Genomic DNA, 13,811 nt, shown 5'->3' with positions numbered 1-13,811 from the left:
CCTGGTCTCTGAAGGGGATTCCAGGGGTTCCAAGATGGCCATAGGTGGAGCCCACCAGGTAGAGAGGCCCCTGGAGAGTGTCCACTGGCACTGAGCAGACGGAAGATCCGCTCAGGCCTTCCCTCGCGGCTCCACTGTGCCCTGGGGAGAGAAAAGGGCCAGCCACACTGCACCAGGGCCGCAGCTCGGCCGCCCAGGAGCGGCAGCGGGCCTAGCCTGGAGCTCAAGCAGGGGCAGGGAGGCTGGGACTGGGCGGGGGACTGGGGTCCTGGACTCAGTAGAAGAGCAGCAGGAGCCGGCAGGGGGCGCAGCCAGGCCCCTCACTGGACAGGACAGACAGGAGGCTGGGCGAGGGCGTGCGGGTCTGCAGAGGCCTGCACCACTGTTTGCCGCCCCCCACACGCCACAGCTCGCCCGCAACTGCCTGCCCCGCCCACCGCCTTCTGTGGGCCCAGCGAACTCACTGAGCAAGTAGTGCCACCCGGGGAGGCAGGGGTTTTGGGCTGGCAGGGCAGGGCGCTGGGGAGTGCATTGGTGCCCTGCTGACTCAGGTACTGAGGGGCTGGGGAGGGGTAGGGTCGCTAGGGAGAGAGGGAGGCTATGTCCCTCCTGCCCGCTGCCACCTGCTGCTTCGTCCAAGGGAGCAGGAGGGGGGCCTGGCGGACAGGTTCCTGCTGGCCTGGTGCTCCTATGCCCCATAACCCTTGCCCCACAGCCCTTGCCCCACAGCCCTCGCTCCACTTCTCGGTATCCAGGGAACCCGTGGGGCCCTACTGACATCAAGGGGCCCAGCACCACTGGGCTCGTCTGGCCCCCGGAGAGACGCCTGTGCTGACAGGCTTCTTTTCCAGAACTTGATGGAAAATTTTGTCCCTCAGAATCGCCGGGCTCCCCAGCCCGAGAGGAGCTGGCTCCGCGCGGCCTGGGCCCCACTGGGCCCCCTCCACCTCAAGTGACTTTTACCCAGGAGCCCCAGGATACCATTCCTTTCTGGCCCATGGACCCCTTCCCCCCACCCCACCCCCACACCTCTACTTTGTGCCTGAAACCACCCTGGGTTCACTTCCATCTCCGGCCCCCTACCCCACAGGTCCTTGTACACCTCCAGGCCTGACCCCTGGCCCGTCTCACCTCTGGGGTCACTGAAACCCTTCCACTAGGGGGCCACTGGCATCTGCCATCCCAGACTCCCGGGACTCCCCTCCACCTTGGAGCTCCCTACCCTATTTCCTCTAGGAACTGCTGTGCCTAGAGCACCGAAACCCCACATTCTCAAGCCAGCTGTCTTCGGGCCAGGGACTCAGGTATCCTCAGGGACCCTCCTTTCCGGGGCACATACTCCTCTCTGTGCAGGAGAGACCAGAGAGAGCAGCTTGGGGATCCTTCACTCCAGCTGGATGGAGGGGCAGAAGCTGGGGTGTGTGTGAGGGGCTGCTCACACATAGCCTCCCTGGGTAAGGAGCTTCCAGGAGGAAACTTCAGGGCGAGGCCATGATGTGGAAGCCTCAGGAAGCACTGGCTGCACAGACTCCAGGCTCCTGGCTTGGGCAGTGGGCATTTAGTGGCCAGAGCCCTACAGGACCAACCCCGTCCAAACCCACCCCACCCTGGCTGGCTTTTTTGTCTTGAATTTGCACAGCAACCTTTTCTCCAGTATGAAATTGAAAACTTTGCTTTGGAAAGTTTTGTGTCCAGGAGGCTCCTGGGCATCCACTTACTTTATTTCCGGAGGCTAGTTGAGGAGGGTGGAGTCTTTGGGACCTTAACAGCAGGTCTCCTGATCCTTCCTGACTTCCTTTTTTTTTTTTTTTTAGATTTATTTATTTGAGAGAGAGAGAGAGATAAAGAGCACACCACGGAACACATGCAGGCACAGGTGAATGGGCCAGGTGAATGGACCTGTGCCAAAACAAAGAGTCAGATGCTCAACCAGCTGCAACCACCACCCCCCGTCCACCTTTTACAGATGGGTTACATCTACCCACTCTTAGGTGCTTTGCCTGGACCCGGCTAGTCTTACAGCAGTCCTAGGACACTGTCTCTTGCCCAGTGTCTCTGGTCAGTACCAACCCATGCCTCAAGTGTGGGAATGACTTCTTCCTGACTCCTTTTTTTTTTTTTTTAAGATTTTTTATTTTATTTTATTTATTTGACAGAGAGAGATCACAAGTAGGCAGAGAGGCAGGCGGAGAGAGAGAGAGGAGGAAGCAGGTTCCCTGCTGAGCAGAGAGCCTGATGCGGGACTCGATCCCAGGACCCTGAGATCATGACCTGAGCCGAAGGCAGCGGCTTAACCCACTGAGCCACCCAGGCGCCCTTCCTGACTCCTTCTTAACTCCCTGTCCAGCCTGGGTTGCCCACCCCCCTCCAGGCTGTCCTAGTTGTATATATTGGATCTCAGTAGATTGTGGGCACCATCAGATCCTCACCTGTTGTGGCCGGCGCAACAAATCAACCAGGAACATGAGGGTAAGAGGGTGAAGAAAAGAAATCGAGAAGCAAAGAGATGGGGGGCAGGAGGAGCACTGAGGAGGATGTCCAACAGTGCTAAGTTTATTCAAAGCATTAAGGCCATATATATAGTGACATTACATCTGTGTTTAGTTAAGCAACTACGGTTCCTCATGATGCCAAATGGCTGATGCCAGTACAAATACAGCAAACCTGAAAGTAATTTATGGGCTGTACTAAGGCAGCAAGGACCAGCAACGAACTTTTTAGCCCAACCGAATTGTTCTCATTTGTTTAGTAAGTGTGTGGGAAGTCACGTAGACGAGCGCACAACACATAGCACAGACTCTTTCCCAGTGCTACTGAACTTTTCCCGTCCTAAACCTTTTGTTAGGTTATTTGGACTTTAAAGGAGGCACAAGTCAGGGTCTGGTTTGGTTCTCGTCTCAAGCCTTATTGCGGCCTCCCACACTCACCGAAATGAGAACATGGCTCAGGGTTATGGAGTGAATATACCCTTTAGGAAACATTAAAGGACATAGCATAACTGGTCCGGGGTCACCCAGCCTGTGAGAGGCATGGGTGAGATTCAGACTGCACTGGGTGCCACAGCCATTATCAGCTCACCTTAGTGTCCAACCTGGTCCCAGAAGGTTCCTGCTCAGGACTTTGCTTTGTGCTGAGCTGGGCTTGCTTCCTGCCTTTGAAGCCATTTTCACAGTGTATCCCCAGCCCACCCTCTCACATTGAGCATCAGGGCTGCCTTGGCTGGCCTCTGTTGATCGTGCCATTCCTCTCAATCCCTCTGTCACCCCTCCTGCCCACTGTCCTACTGCCCTCTGTCCGGTGGGCCAAGTTCTGAGTTTCTTACCTGCACTTCCTCTTAACTGTGCTCTGTTGAAATCCTCTCTAACAGGGAAGACCTGCTTATCAGAGCAGCTTGATTTGGAATCCATCTCCCCTGGAGGTCAGAGCTTCTGACCATCATGTCCCCAGCCTCAGCACTGGGGATGCCTGCCCAGCCTATTATGGGTGCTCGTGGAGCTCTGGGATCTTGGAGAAGATTTGCCATGAAAATAAGCATTTATACATAACACGGAAGAGAAGATTTGAGGAAATTGAGTGAGTGTCATTTGGTAATGTTTGTGTTAGGACTGTTCTGAAATTTCTGGGCCCTGAGTTACCAAGAACCCTAGGTTGCCCAGCTGGAAGGACCTCAGATAGATCAGCTGGGCTCCTCACCTCATTTGACAGTTGGGAAGTTGAGGCCCAGAGCTTAGTGCCACAGAGCAGGAGTGAGGAGAGATGTTAGTGACAGGAAGAAACCATAGGGTAAGCACAAAGTGGCTGAGCCTGGTCTTTGTTTATGCAAATGAGTTGCTAAAACAGTGGCCTATCTAGTGGCCAGCAAGAAGTAACACCAGCCCACACCTTCTGAGGTTTAACTCCTGCCAGGAATGATTCTCAATGTTTTATTTGTGGGCACCTGGGTGGCTCAGTTGTTCAGCTGAGGTTATGCTCCCAGGGTGCAGGGATCTAATCCTCACCAGGCTTCCTGCTCAGTGGGAAGCCTGCTTCTCCCTTTCACACTCCCCCTGTGTGTGTTCCCTCTCACTCTGTCTCTCTCTCTCTGTCAAATAAATAATAAAATCTTAAAACAAGAACAACAACACCAAAATGCTTTATTTGCCTTAGGAGATAGGGTCTGTTATGGCTACCATTTTAATGCATGGAAATATGGGCACAGGGGAGCTAAAGGAGTCCAAGGTCACACAGCTTGCAAGTGGAGGAGCCAAGATTTGAACCTTGGGCAGCCTGCCTCCAGAACCTGTATCATTTTTTCCCCTTGTGTATGTTATTTTTAAAAACCTTTCCCTGGGCTCTCTTCTTCGGCGCTGCCTGTGGAGGTGGCAGCCATCTGTTACTGGGCATCATGGCTGCCCTCAGACCTTTGGTGAAGCCCAAGATCGTTAAAAGGAGGACCAAGAAGTTCATCCGGCACCAGTCAGACCGATATGTCAAAATTAAGCGCAACTGGCGGAAGCCAAGAGGCATTGACAATACGGTGCGCAGAAGATTCAAGGGCCAGATCTTGATGCCCAACATTGGTTACGGGAGCAACAAGAAGACAAAGCACATGTTGCCCAGTGGCTTCAGGAAGTTCCTAGTGCACAACGTCAAGGAGTTGAAGTGCTGCTGATGTGTAGCAAATCTTACTGTGCAGAGATTGCTCAAAACGTCTCCTCCAAGAACCGCAAAGCTATTGTGGAAAGAGCAGCCCAGCTGGCAATCAGAGTCACCAATCCCAATGCCAGGCTGCGCAGTGAAGAAAATGAATAGACAGCTTGTTGTGCACGTCATATTTGTGTTAATAAAAGCATAAAACTAAAAAAAACAAAAAACCAAAAAAAAACCTTTCTCTGAATTCTAACAGAGATGTGTAAACATTGTTAAGCATGTAGTTTATTGATCATCACAAAGCTTAGGTTCTGAAGCATTGCAGCAAGCTGGGGTGGGCTTTGATGTCAGACCTGGTTGGAATCCAGTTTCTGGTGCTGCATGACCTTAGGTGACTTACTCAGCCTCAGTTTCTGCACTGAGTTTGGCAGCCGTGTGATGAGTAGATCGTGTGACAGTGCCTAGAGGGTTTGGTGCCTGGCGAGTGTTTAATAAATGGTTTTCTCTTCTTAATAATGAAGATTCTAAGTTGTGTTGGTTTTGTTAAGCAGTCCGAATACCTTCCTCATCGGTCAGTTGCCTGTCAGTCGCCTTGTAGGTACTTGTGAGGAGTCACTTTGGTAAGTCACTATATATAGCTGAAACATTTGGGGGTAGTTGGGGGACACCCCCCCCTGCCCCCACTGCCCCTGCATTGAAAGTCTGTAATTTAAAATGTTCCACCTGTGCCTGTTTTTTTTTTGTTTTTTTGGTTTTTTTTTTTTTAAACATAACCACTTTGGGACAGTGAAAGTTATGTCTTTTCCTTAGGGTTGTGACGGAGCCTTTGGGGACCTGTAACAGCTTACTTCCAGTTTCTGTCTGGCATGCTGATGGGCCAGAACTTATTTTAACAACATTCCATCACATGCCAGGCACCTGGAAGGAGGAATATGTTGAACTTCTCGGAAATTATTTTTTGGAACTGTTTTTATCCTGAGGAATAACCCATTTAAAAATTGAATGATCTTTATGGTTGACTTTTCCACTCTACATAATGCAAACTGAAAAACTCATTGTTTTCAGCTGCTTCTGCAGCAGTGGGAAGAGCAAGCCTGTGGGGTCCTCCCCAGGTTGGCCCCAGCACAGAGCTGCATCATTCTACACACCCCTCATGCCTTGTCTCCTTGTCTGTGAGGTGGTAATGATGGTGCAGGGAGCTCCAGGGGTTGTCGTGAAGGTTACAGAGATGGGGGGTGTAAACTTTGAACAGTGTGCCCCACATAAAATGCAGATCTGGTGAGCAGAGGCAGCTGCTCACATTAATTGTTGATGCCAAGGCACTGGAGTTCCACAACAGCCTATGCCTTTCTTTCCTGGGTCCTTTTTGTCTCAGCCACCACCTTAGAGAAAGTGACTCAGCAAGGCTGGTGCTTGTGGAGCCCTCTACAAATCCAGCTAATTCACACGGGCGATGCCCTGGAGATAAGGGTGTTTTCCTGGGTGGTAGGACCCCATTTCAGAGGCTTAACTAGCCGGTTTCTCCTAACTGGTCGTGTCGTCCAGGGTCAAGATGAAGGCCTGCCAGGAGACTGGTGGTCTCACCAGAGTTTTCCACTGGAAGCATGAAGGACCCCATGGGGCTTCGTGCAGAATGACATGGGTGTTGGAGGGAGAACAGGGGGGACATCGCCTGTACCATCATGGGCAGGTCACTATATCTGGCTCACGCCGGCTTTCTTCCCATCTGGGAAATGGCAGAAGACCATGCTTTTTCACAGGAGGGATGAGGGTTTAGGGAGGTATTTGATGACTGTGTTGGGGCTGCATGAGTAACAGAGTTGACGGAGGGGCCTTGGAGTCACAGACTTGGGTTCAGGCCCCTGCTGCTGCCACATAAAAGTAGATCGCTTGGGTAAGCCATGGACCTCAGTGTCCTCCTCTGTGCACTGTGGATAATACCTAGCATGTAGGTCTGTGAGGGGTACAAAATAGAAGGCCATATTAGGAGCTTAGAGCAGAGTCTGGTACTCACTAGATTGTAGTTTTATGGAGATACTCTGGCATCACTGGTGTTGCAGACCTGGTCCTACCCTCTGGAACCTTTGGCTGTGTGACAGATGGCTTATGAGGCCGTGGCTGACAGAAAGAAGCGGTGTCTGTCTTTTCTTAAGATTAAGGGTACAGAGGGGTGCCTGGTGGCTCAGTCGTTGAAGCATCCAACTCTTGGTTTCAGCTAAGGTCATGATCTCAGGGTGGTGGGATTGAGCCCTGAGGTGTGCTCTGCTCTCAGTGTAGAATCTGCTGGAGGTTCTATCTCCCTGTATTTGTGTGTGTGTGCTCTCTCTGTATCTCTCTCTCTCTGTCTATCTCTCCCTAAAATAAATGAAGCTGTAAAAATAAATAAATACATATATGCATAAGTTAATTAATTATGGGTACAGAAATCAGTGATGGAGCTGGGCTGATGGGACGCTTGGCAGCAAAGATAGGTGCATCCTGCTTGAAGGCTCGGGGGTAGATGCGGTGTCACCAGTGGTGATGGGGGTGTGAGGAAGAAGCCTCGTGCAGCATCCAGAGAGGAACTTAGATGGGGGGGGTTCCAGAGAGTAAATGCCCATGGGTAGGAAGCATCTTCAGATGAATGTCAGAGGGTGTCCTCATGGATGGGGAGGCACCCTTTCTCCCTGAAGCTGCCCACGAGTAGAGGTGTGCCTGCTGGGGACATAACTAAATCATTGGGGTTTAGCCTCCTAAGCTGTTAATTTATGAAGATGTGGCCAAGACCTTGTCTCACTGCTTTTTAAAGAGAAGTAAATTAAACTGCTGTTTGGGATGGTGTTGTCTTCCAAAGGCTCATTCAGAGTCAGTGGCAGAGCTGCTGTGGGCTTTCCAACTTGTCTTGAAAGCCTGGTCCAGGCAAGGGTGAGGGATATTCCCATCTCTTGGGGTCTCTTGCCCTCTCTGTTTATGGCTGAACGTGGTTTTGTGACTGGTAAATAGACAGGCATCCTGTGCAGATCCTTCAGCTCTTCGTGTGGCTGCAGTAGAGGAAATTCCCATTCACTGGACACAGACTGTGGCTGGACGGGCGGTGTGGCGGGGCTCTCACTGAGCATTCTCCTTTCACGTAATCCCCGACCAGATATGAATTTTGTGGTGTTGCCACTTTCCTGCTGGCCAGGAGGGAAGTTGAAGCCCAGGAAAGTTACACTTTCTCGCTGTGGTAAGCGGCAGAGCCATGTCAGCCGGTCCAGGCCCTGGCTTTCAGGTCTGTTTGCTGTGAGCATTTCCTCTTGTGTTTCCAGCTTTTGGCCTGTTTGACCTATCAAACTACTGATGGTGTATTGATAATTCTAATACTCTCGACATTGTGAAAGATGAGCTCTTCACTTTGTGCTAGAAATGTTTCTTGCTGTATTTTTCTTTTAATTAAAAAAAAAAAGTCAAGGTCCCACGTTTCTGCCCATTTGAATCTCCCTGAGTCTCCCTGTTGTGAAGTGGTTGGGTTTGGGGATTTCTAGGGCAGGGGCCTAGTTGGTGGTGGCTTTGCCTGGAGGAGCCCATGGCTCAGGACTTAGAGTGGGGACTGGAGCAGTGTGAACTGTGGCCTGAAAATGTGTTCATGTGTGCTGAGGTGGTGCCCAGATTCTTTTGGAGGATGAACTGAGGTTTTGATCAGTAGGTTAGAGAAACACTTGATGGAATAACACTGATAATTTTGTTTTTGTATTCAATCCTAATTTTGTGTTTTTGTTTTCGTGTAGTGCAGTGTGCTCTATGTTCTAAGAAAAAATTGGCAATCAATTCATACAGTATCATGATTTAATAATCCTTCCTCACTCACCGGGTCATATTTCAGGTTTTTATATGTAGTTTTTATATCTGTAGTTCTGTTTCTGAATTCTGCATTTTGATTCATTCCTTCATTTTTAAATTTCTTATTTTAAAGATTTTATTTATTTGAGAGAGAGAGAGAATGAGCTAGGAGCAGGGGCAGAGGGAGAAGGAAAGGGAGACTCCTCACTGAGCATGGAGCCTGATGTGGGTCTCAGATCCCAGGTCTCTGAGATCAGGACCTGACCCAAAGGCAGATGCTTAACAGACTGAGCTACCCAGGTGCAGCCACATTCCTTCATATTTTTATTTTTACTCCAGTGCTGCACTGTTTGGCTGGTTGCTTCAGTTTCTGGGAGGGAGGGAGATGACCCCCTCCCCTGTTCTTCTAACAAGTTTGCTTTTGCTGCGTTGACTGGAGAAGGGCCAGGCTTCCTGAAGATGAGTAGGATGATTCAGTGACACCCAAAAGGCAGTGGCTATCATTGTTCCCACTGTGCTTCAACAACTTCACCCACTGACTCTTTGATGATGGCAGCCACCAGCAAATCTTCTGCAGAGGACTGCTGCCTTGGGATGCTTTTCTTGTTGTGCTGGACTTCATTCCCCCTGGCAGCCAGTACAGCTAGGATTAGAACCTAGGAAAAGTCCCATTAGAACCCAAGAAAGTGGGGTGCCTGGGTGGCTTAATCGATTGTCTGCCTTTGGCTCAGTTCATGGTCTTAGGGTCCTGAGATCAAACCCTGCACTAGTGTCCGTGCTGGCTGTGGAACCTACTTAAAATCAAACAAACAGAAATCAGCCCAAGAAAGTACCATCCTTTGTGTTGTTCTATACTGTGGATCAGATTTTATTTTTCTTTTCTTTTTTTTCTTTCTTCTTTCTTTTTAAAGATTATTTATTTGTCAGTGAGAGAGCACAAGCAGGGGGAGCAACAGGCAGAGGGAGAGGCAGGCTTCTGGTTGGGTAAGGGGTCTGATGCCGGACTTGATCCCAGGACCCTGTGATCATGACCTGAGTCATGTTAGGCTGCTGCCTAACAGACTGAGCCAACCAGGCATCCCCCAGGATCAGACTTCAATAACCCTACCAGATTTCTTTAGCTTTGACATTTTAAAGGACAATGAAAGCTAGCTAAACCTACACCAGGATTCTGCATCTGCTGGGGCTGTGCTGTCCGGGCCTATGTGCCTCCTGTTCTTCTAACCCCATCAATTCCACCCATGTTTTAGCCAGTGAACTGTAGGCAGGTGTGGGTGTGTCACTGAAAGCTTTGACTCGTCATTCATATCTTTATTGTAAGCTTATAATCTTTATTTTTTTCTTTTTTTGGGGGTAAGATTTTATTGATTTGTTTGTTTATGAGAATGAATGGGGAGCAGAGGCAGAGGGAGAAGCAGACTCCCTGCTGAGCAGGAAGTCTGACATAGGGCAAGATCCCACGATTATTTATGACCTGAGCCCAATGCAGATGCTTAACCGACTGAGCCACCCAGGCGCCTCTTTATTTTTCCTTTATTGATTATCTGCCTTTCTGAGGCAGCGTTCTACCTGGGTTTTCATAACTCCACACTAAGGTATTCTTCCACTAGTGTGGCCTGTTTTGAGGTAATTCCTATACATTCTGGCTATGCTGCTAAATGATGCTATGATCTTGGACTCTTTTTTTTTTTTTTAACTTCTCTGAGCCTTGGTTTCCTCTGTGCTAATGTGGATAATATACCCTCTCTTGCAGATGTGTGGAGGGCCATGGCTGACTTGGATGCAGTTGGAGTCATCTCACGGCACATGGAATACACAATTTCTCTTGCTTCCTGTCTTGATAACGACATCTTGGTTTTCATGCTGTCTTAGAACAAGTAGAACTTGACTTACATGTAAGTTGTGAATTCACGTACTTTTGACAGAGGTGTTATTTTAGTTTAGTTTAGTTTAGTTTAAAGCAGGCTCCACACCCAGTGCAGAGCCCAGTGTGGAACTCAAACTCACCACCGTGAGATCAAGATCCGAGCTGAGATCAAGAGTTGGCCGCTCAACCAGCCTAGTCACCCAGGCATCTTTTATGTTTATCATTTTTCAAAAAATTTGACAAGTAACACTTTCTCTGCTTGGACCTGTCCTCACACCTGCTATGCTGGTCTGGGGGTCAGACGTGTAGCTGGTGTGGTGCTGGTGATGTTGAGCAAGACAGTTGTTAAGTCTTTTTACCCTAATTGCTGTTGTCCTATTATTTCCTTTTTTTTTTTAAGATTTTATTTTATATCGTGGTGATATATGCTAAAACTGTTGTTTCTGGTCCTGCCTTAAAACTTGAATATGTAGGGCATTTTTTAAGGATTCATCCCTGGAGATACAGTATTTGTTTTTCTCTGTCTGACTTATTTTGCTTAGCACAATACCCTCTAGGTACATCCATACTGTTGTAAATATCAGGATCTCATCCTTTTTGATGGCTGAGTAATATACCATTGTGTGTATGTACCACTTTGTCTTCTGTTGCTGGACACTTGGGCTGCTTCCATATCTCGGCTATGGAAAATAAAATGCTGCAGTAGGCTTAGGGGTGCCTCCGTGCGTTCAGAATGTTGAGTCTGATGTGTCAACTGCCACAACAGTCGTGGCAACTCAGGAAGGGAGCCAGGTGCAGGAGGTAAGAGGAGGAGTGCAGCTTTAGGCAATCTGAGTTGAGGTGTCTGTTGGACGTGCAGGTGTAGGTTCTGGTTGGACAGTCAAAATGTAGGAATGGGTGCTTGGGGGAAGAGAGATGCAATCATGCTGTTGCCAAGGGATATATTCCTTGTAGAGAGAGTGACAGTTAAGGATTTAGGGTAATTCCTTCTTTTCTTGGGAAGATAAAGGGGAAGAATAAAGGAGTAGTGGATGGAAGGGGAGGGATGTGGCTTTGATGCCAGGAAGGCATTTTTGCACAGATGTCTAGAGAAGAGAGATTTCAAGGAATGAAATGTCAGCAATGTTTGCTGATGTGAAAAGTTGCAAAGCAGCTTGATTAGGGGGTGGGGGTAAATCGAGGAGGTTGTCACTGAGTACTGAAAGAAAATGGGAGGTGAGTAGTGGAGTCCTAAGCCAGACATAGAGATAGAGTGACTGGGCGTGAGACCATGGAGGTCACACACAAGAATAGCCTTTTAGAAAGTTTGATGGTAAAGACACAGATGATCATAACTCCAGACATAGCTTGGACAAGGGTGGGTTTTACAGGCTGTGTTTACCTATTTGCAGGTTGACTGAAGGGAGATGACAGATGGTGTATGCTGCTGGATGTTGTGGGTTGAGATGGGATCAGGTATACAGAAAAGCACACAGAGAGGAGTGTATGGATGCCCTGACTGCTTCTGTAGAACACAAGGCCAACATTAGGCATGGAGGGAATGGAACGTGGCTCAAGGAGATGTGCAGTCTCAGATACAGACCACATGGCTCAGAGTCTTACAGGGCTCTCCTTGCCTCCGCGTGGCCCTTCTCACAGGGTTTAAGTTTTGAAGAGTCCTTTTGTTTCTCTGGGTTTGGGGTGTGACTGGAGAGACATAGCAGAGAGCAAGGGCTGAGGAAAGACCAAGAGGGCAGGAACTCACAGAGGGGAGTCTACTACCCTCTCTGCCTTTTCTGGTATGGGCTCTCTCCTGATCTGAATGGAAGGATGACCTGCCATTACTTCTTTTAAAAATGCATTTGGCTTTACCCTGCCAGAAAGCAACACATGTTTATTGAAGAATAGTGGGAAACCCCAGAGAAACTGAAGGAAGAAAATAAGCACTCAGCTGAAGACAACCATTCAAAAGTTCTGGCACCTTTTCCTCCCAACTTTCACTGAAGTTGAACAGATAAGTGTATATATATGAAGTGATTTCTGGGAAAGACCAAAAAAAAAAAAAAAAGATACCAACAACAAGAAAACAAAAAAGAGAACAAAGCAGAAGAAAACGGTGTTCATTTTCTTCCTGAGGCTGCCCTTCCTCGATACTGCTACTTGGTTTTACTACCTGCTTTTCTCCCTGGGCTTTCGTGACAAAACATGGTTCCACTACTTTTACCTTCTTCAAAGTGTTTGACAGAGTCGTTTGCTTTCAACATGGAGTTTTATGCAAAATGGACTATTGTTTTAAAATATTCTATCATGTGTGCTGTAATATCTCATCATGGACATGATACAAATGCTATGATAAAAAGAAGAGATGCTTTTAAAGTGATCACCAGAGTTGTGAAATTCATTGGCATGATCCTTCTTTTTTTTTTTAAAGATTTTATTTTTTTATTTGACAGACAGAGATCACAAGTAGGCAGAGAGGCAGGCAGAGAGAGGAGAAAGCAGGCTCCCTGCAGAGTAGAAAGCCCGATGCGGGGCTCGATCCCAGGACCCTGGGATCATGACCTGAGCTGAGAGCAGAGGCTTAACCCACTGAGCCACCCAGGTGCCCCGGCATGATCCTTCTTTTGAGGGTCATAATTTGTTTAATTTTTTTCTGCTCCAGCTTAACCTTCGCAGTCTTCAGTTGTTATGTGCATTAGACACAGTATTAGCAGTAGTGGCAGTAAAAATACTCTTGTCACCCTTTACAGGTACCATTTTACTAGCATCTCCTTACCACTGTAGCAGCTTTAAACCCTGTTTCCACCCTGTTCATTCCTTTAAATGCCTTTTCCTTAAAACCTTTTCTTAGTTTTTGGTGTTCTATAGCTTTACCACAAAATGTTTAATTGAAGATTTCTCATCTTGCTTGGTATCTGTTCATTTCCTGTATTTCTGGATTTATCATTTCTGTAATATCCTCAGCTGTTTTCTTCTGAAATTTTGACTCTGTCCTTCTGCTGTACTTCCCAGGATTCTTATTTAAACCTCCCATCTGTTGTTCGTGTCTCTCAAGCTGGCGTTCATCCTCTTCTCCTGCCTCCTTGTGTTGCATTCTGGGGAATGTCTTCACTTCTTGGTGCAGTGTTGTGAAGTCCTTCATTCGGGGCTCATCTACTGCCCCACCATTCTGGTGTTTTTTTCTGTTGTGTTTTACGTCTCAGTGATTTTTGGTCCCTGTTTAACTTCCTTCAGTTCCATGTTCACACTTGGCCTGTTGCTTTTGATAGGCTCTTGATCCTTCTTCATTTTTAAACCTCTTTTGTGTTCTTAAACAATTAACATGTAATATTTTCTATTCTGTATCTGATCATTCCAGTGTCTAAAGTCTTCATTTTCCCTCAGTCTTCTGTCTCTCACAGTGGCCTCATTTCTTGCATGCTCTGTGAAGGGATTTTGAGACCAGATTTATTAAAACATAGATGTAATCTCTTTTAATTCTGTTTTTTGGTGTGTTTTTTTTTTGTTGTTTGTTTGTTTGTCTGTCTGTTTTTTCCTG

General features: G+C 47.9%; 1 protein-coding gene and 1 pseudogene across 5 annotated transcripts in view; both read left to right on the top strand.

The window, feature by feature from the left end:
• LOC309841117 (uncharacterized protein) overlaps window positions 1-13,811 on the top strand; it is a 43,817-nt gene that overhangs the window by 13,918 nt on the left and 16,088 nt on the right. For 2 of the 4 annotated variants that reach the window (XM_082684019.1, XM_082684017.1), the window contains exon 3: window positions 10,181-10,322. The exons of 1 other annotated variant lie outside the window; for it this stretch is intronic. The gene's annotated coding sequence lies outside the window, so the exon portion shown is untranslated. Of the gene's footprint in view, window positions 1-3,367; window positions 3,445-10,180; window positions 10,323-13,811 lie in introns of those variants that run through there. One more of the 4 variants, XM_082684018.1, reaches the window with a different exon arrangement.
• LOC309840457 (large ribosomal subunit protein eL32 pseudogene) lies at window positions 4,370-4,838 on the top strand (annotated as a pseudogene). Its single transcript has one exon. The product of its transcript is annotated as a large ribosomal subunit protein eL32 pseudogene (transcript).

This window comes from Mustela nivalis (genome assembly GCF_964662115.1).
Source record: "Mustela nivalis genome assembly, chromosome: 9".
NCBI lineage: Eukaryota > Metazoa > Chordata > Mammalia > Carnivora > Mustelidae > Mustela > Mustela nivalis.
This window is presented reverse-complemented; position numbering and strand designations above follow the sequence as displayed.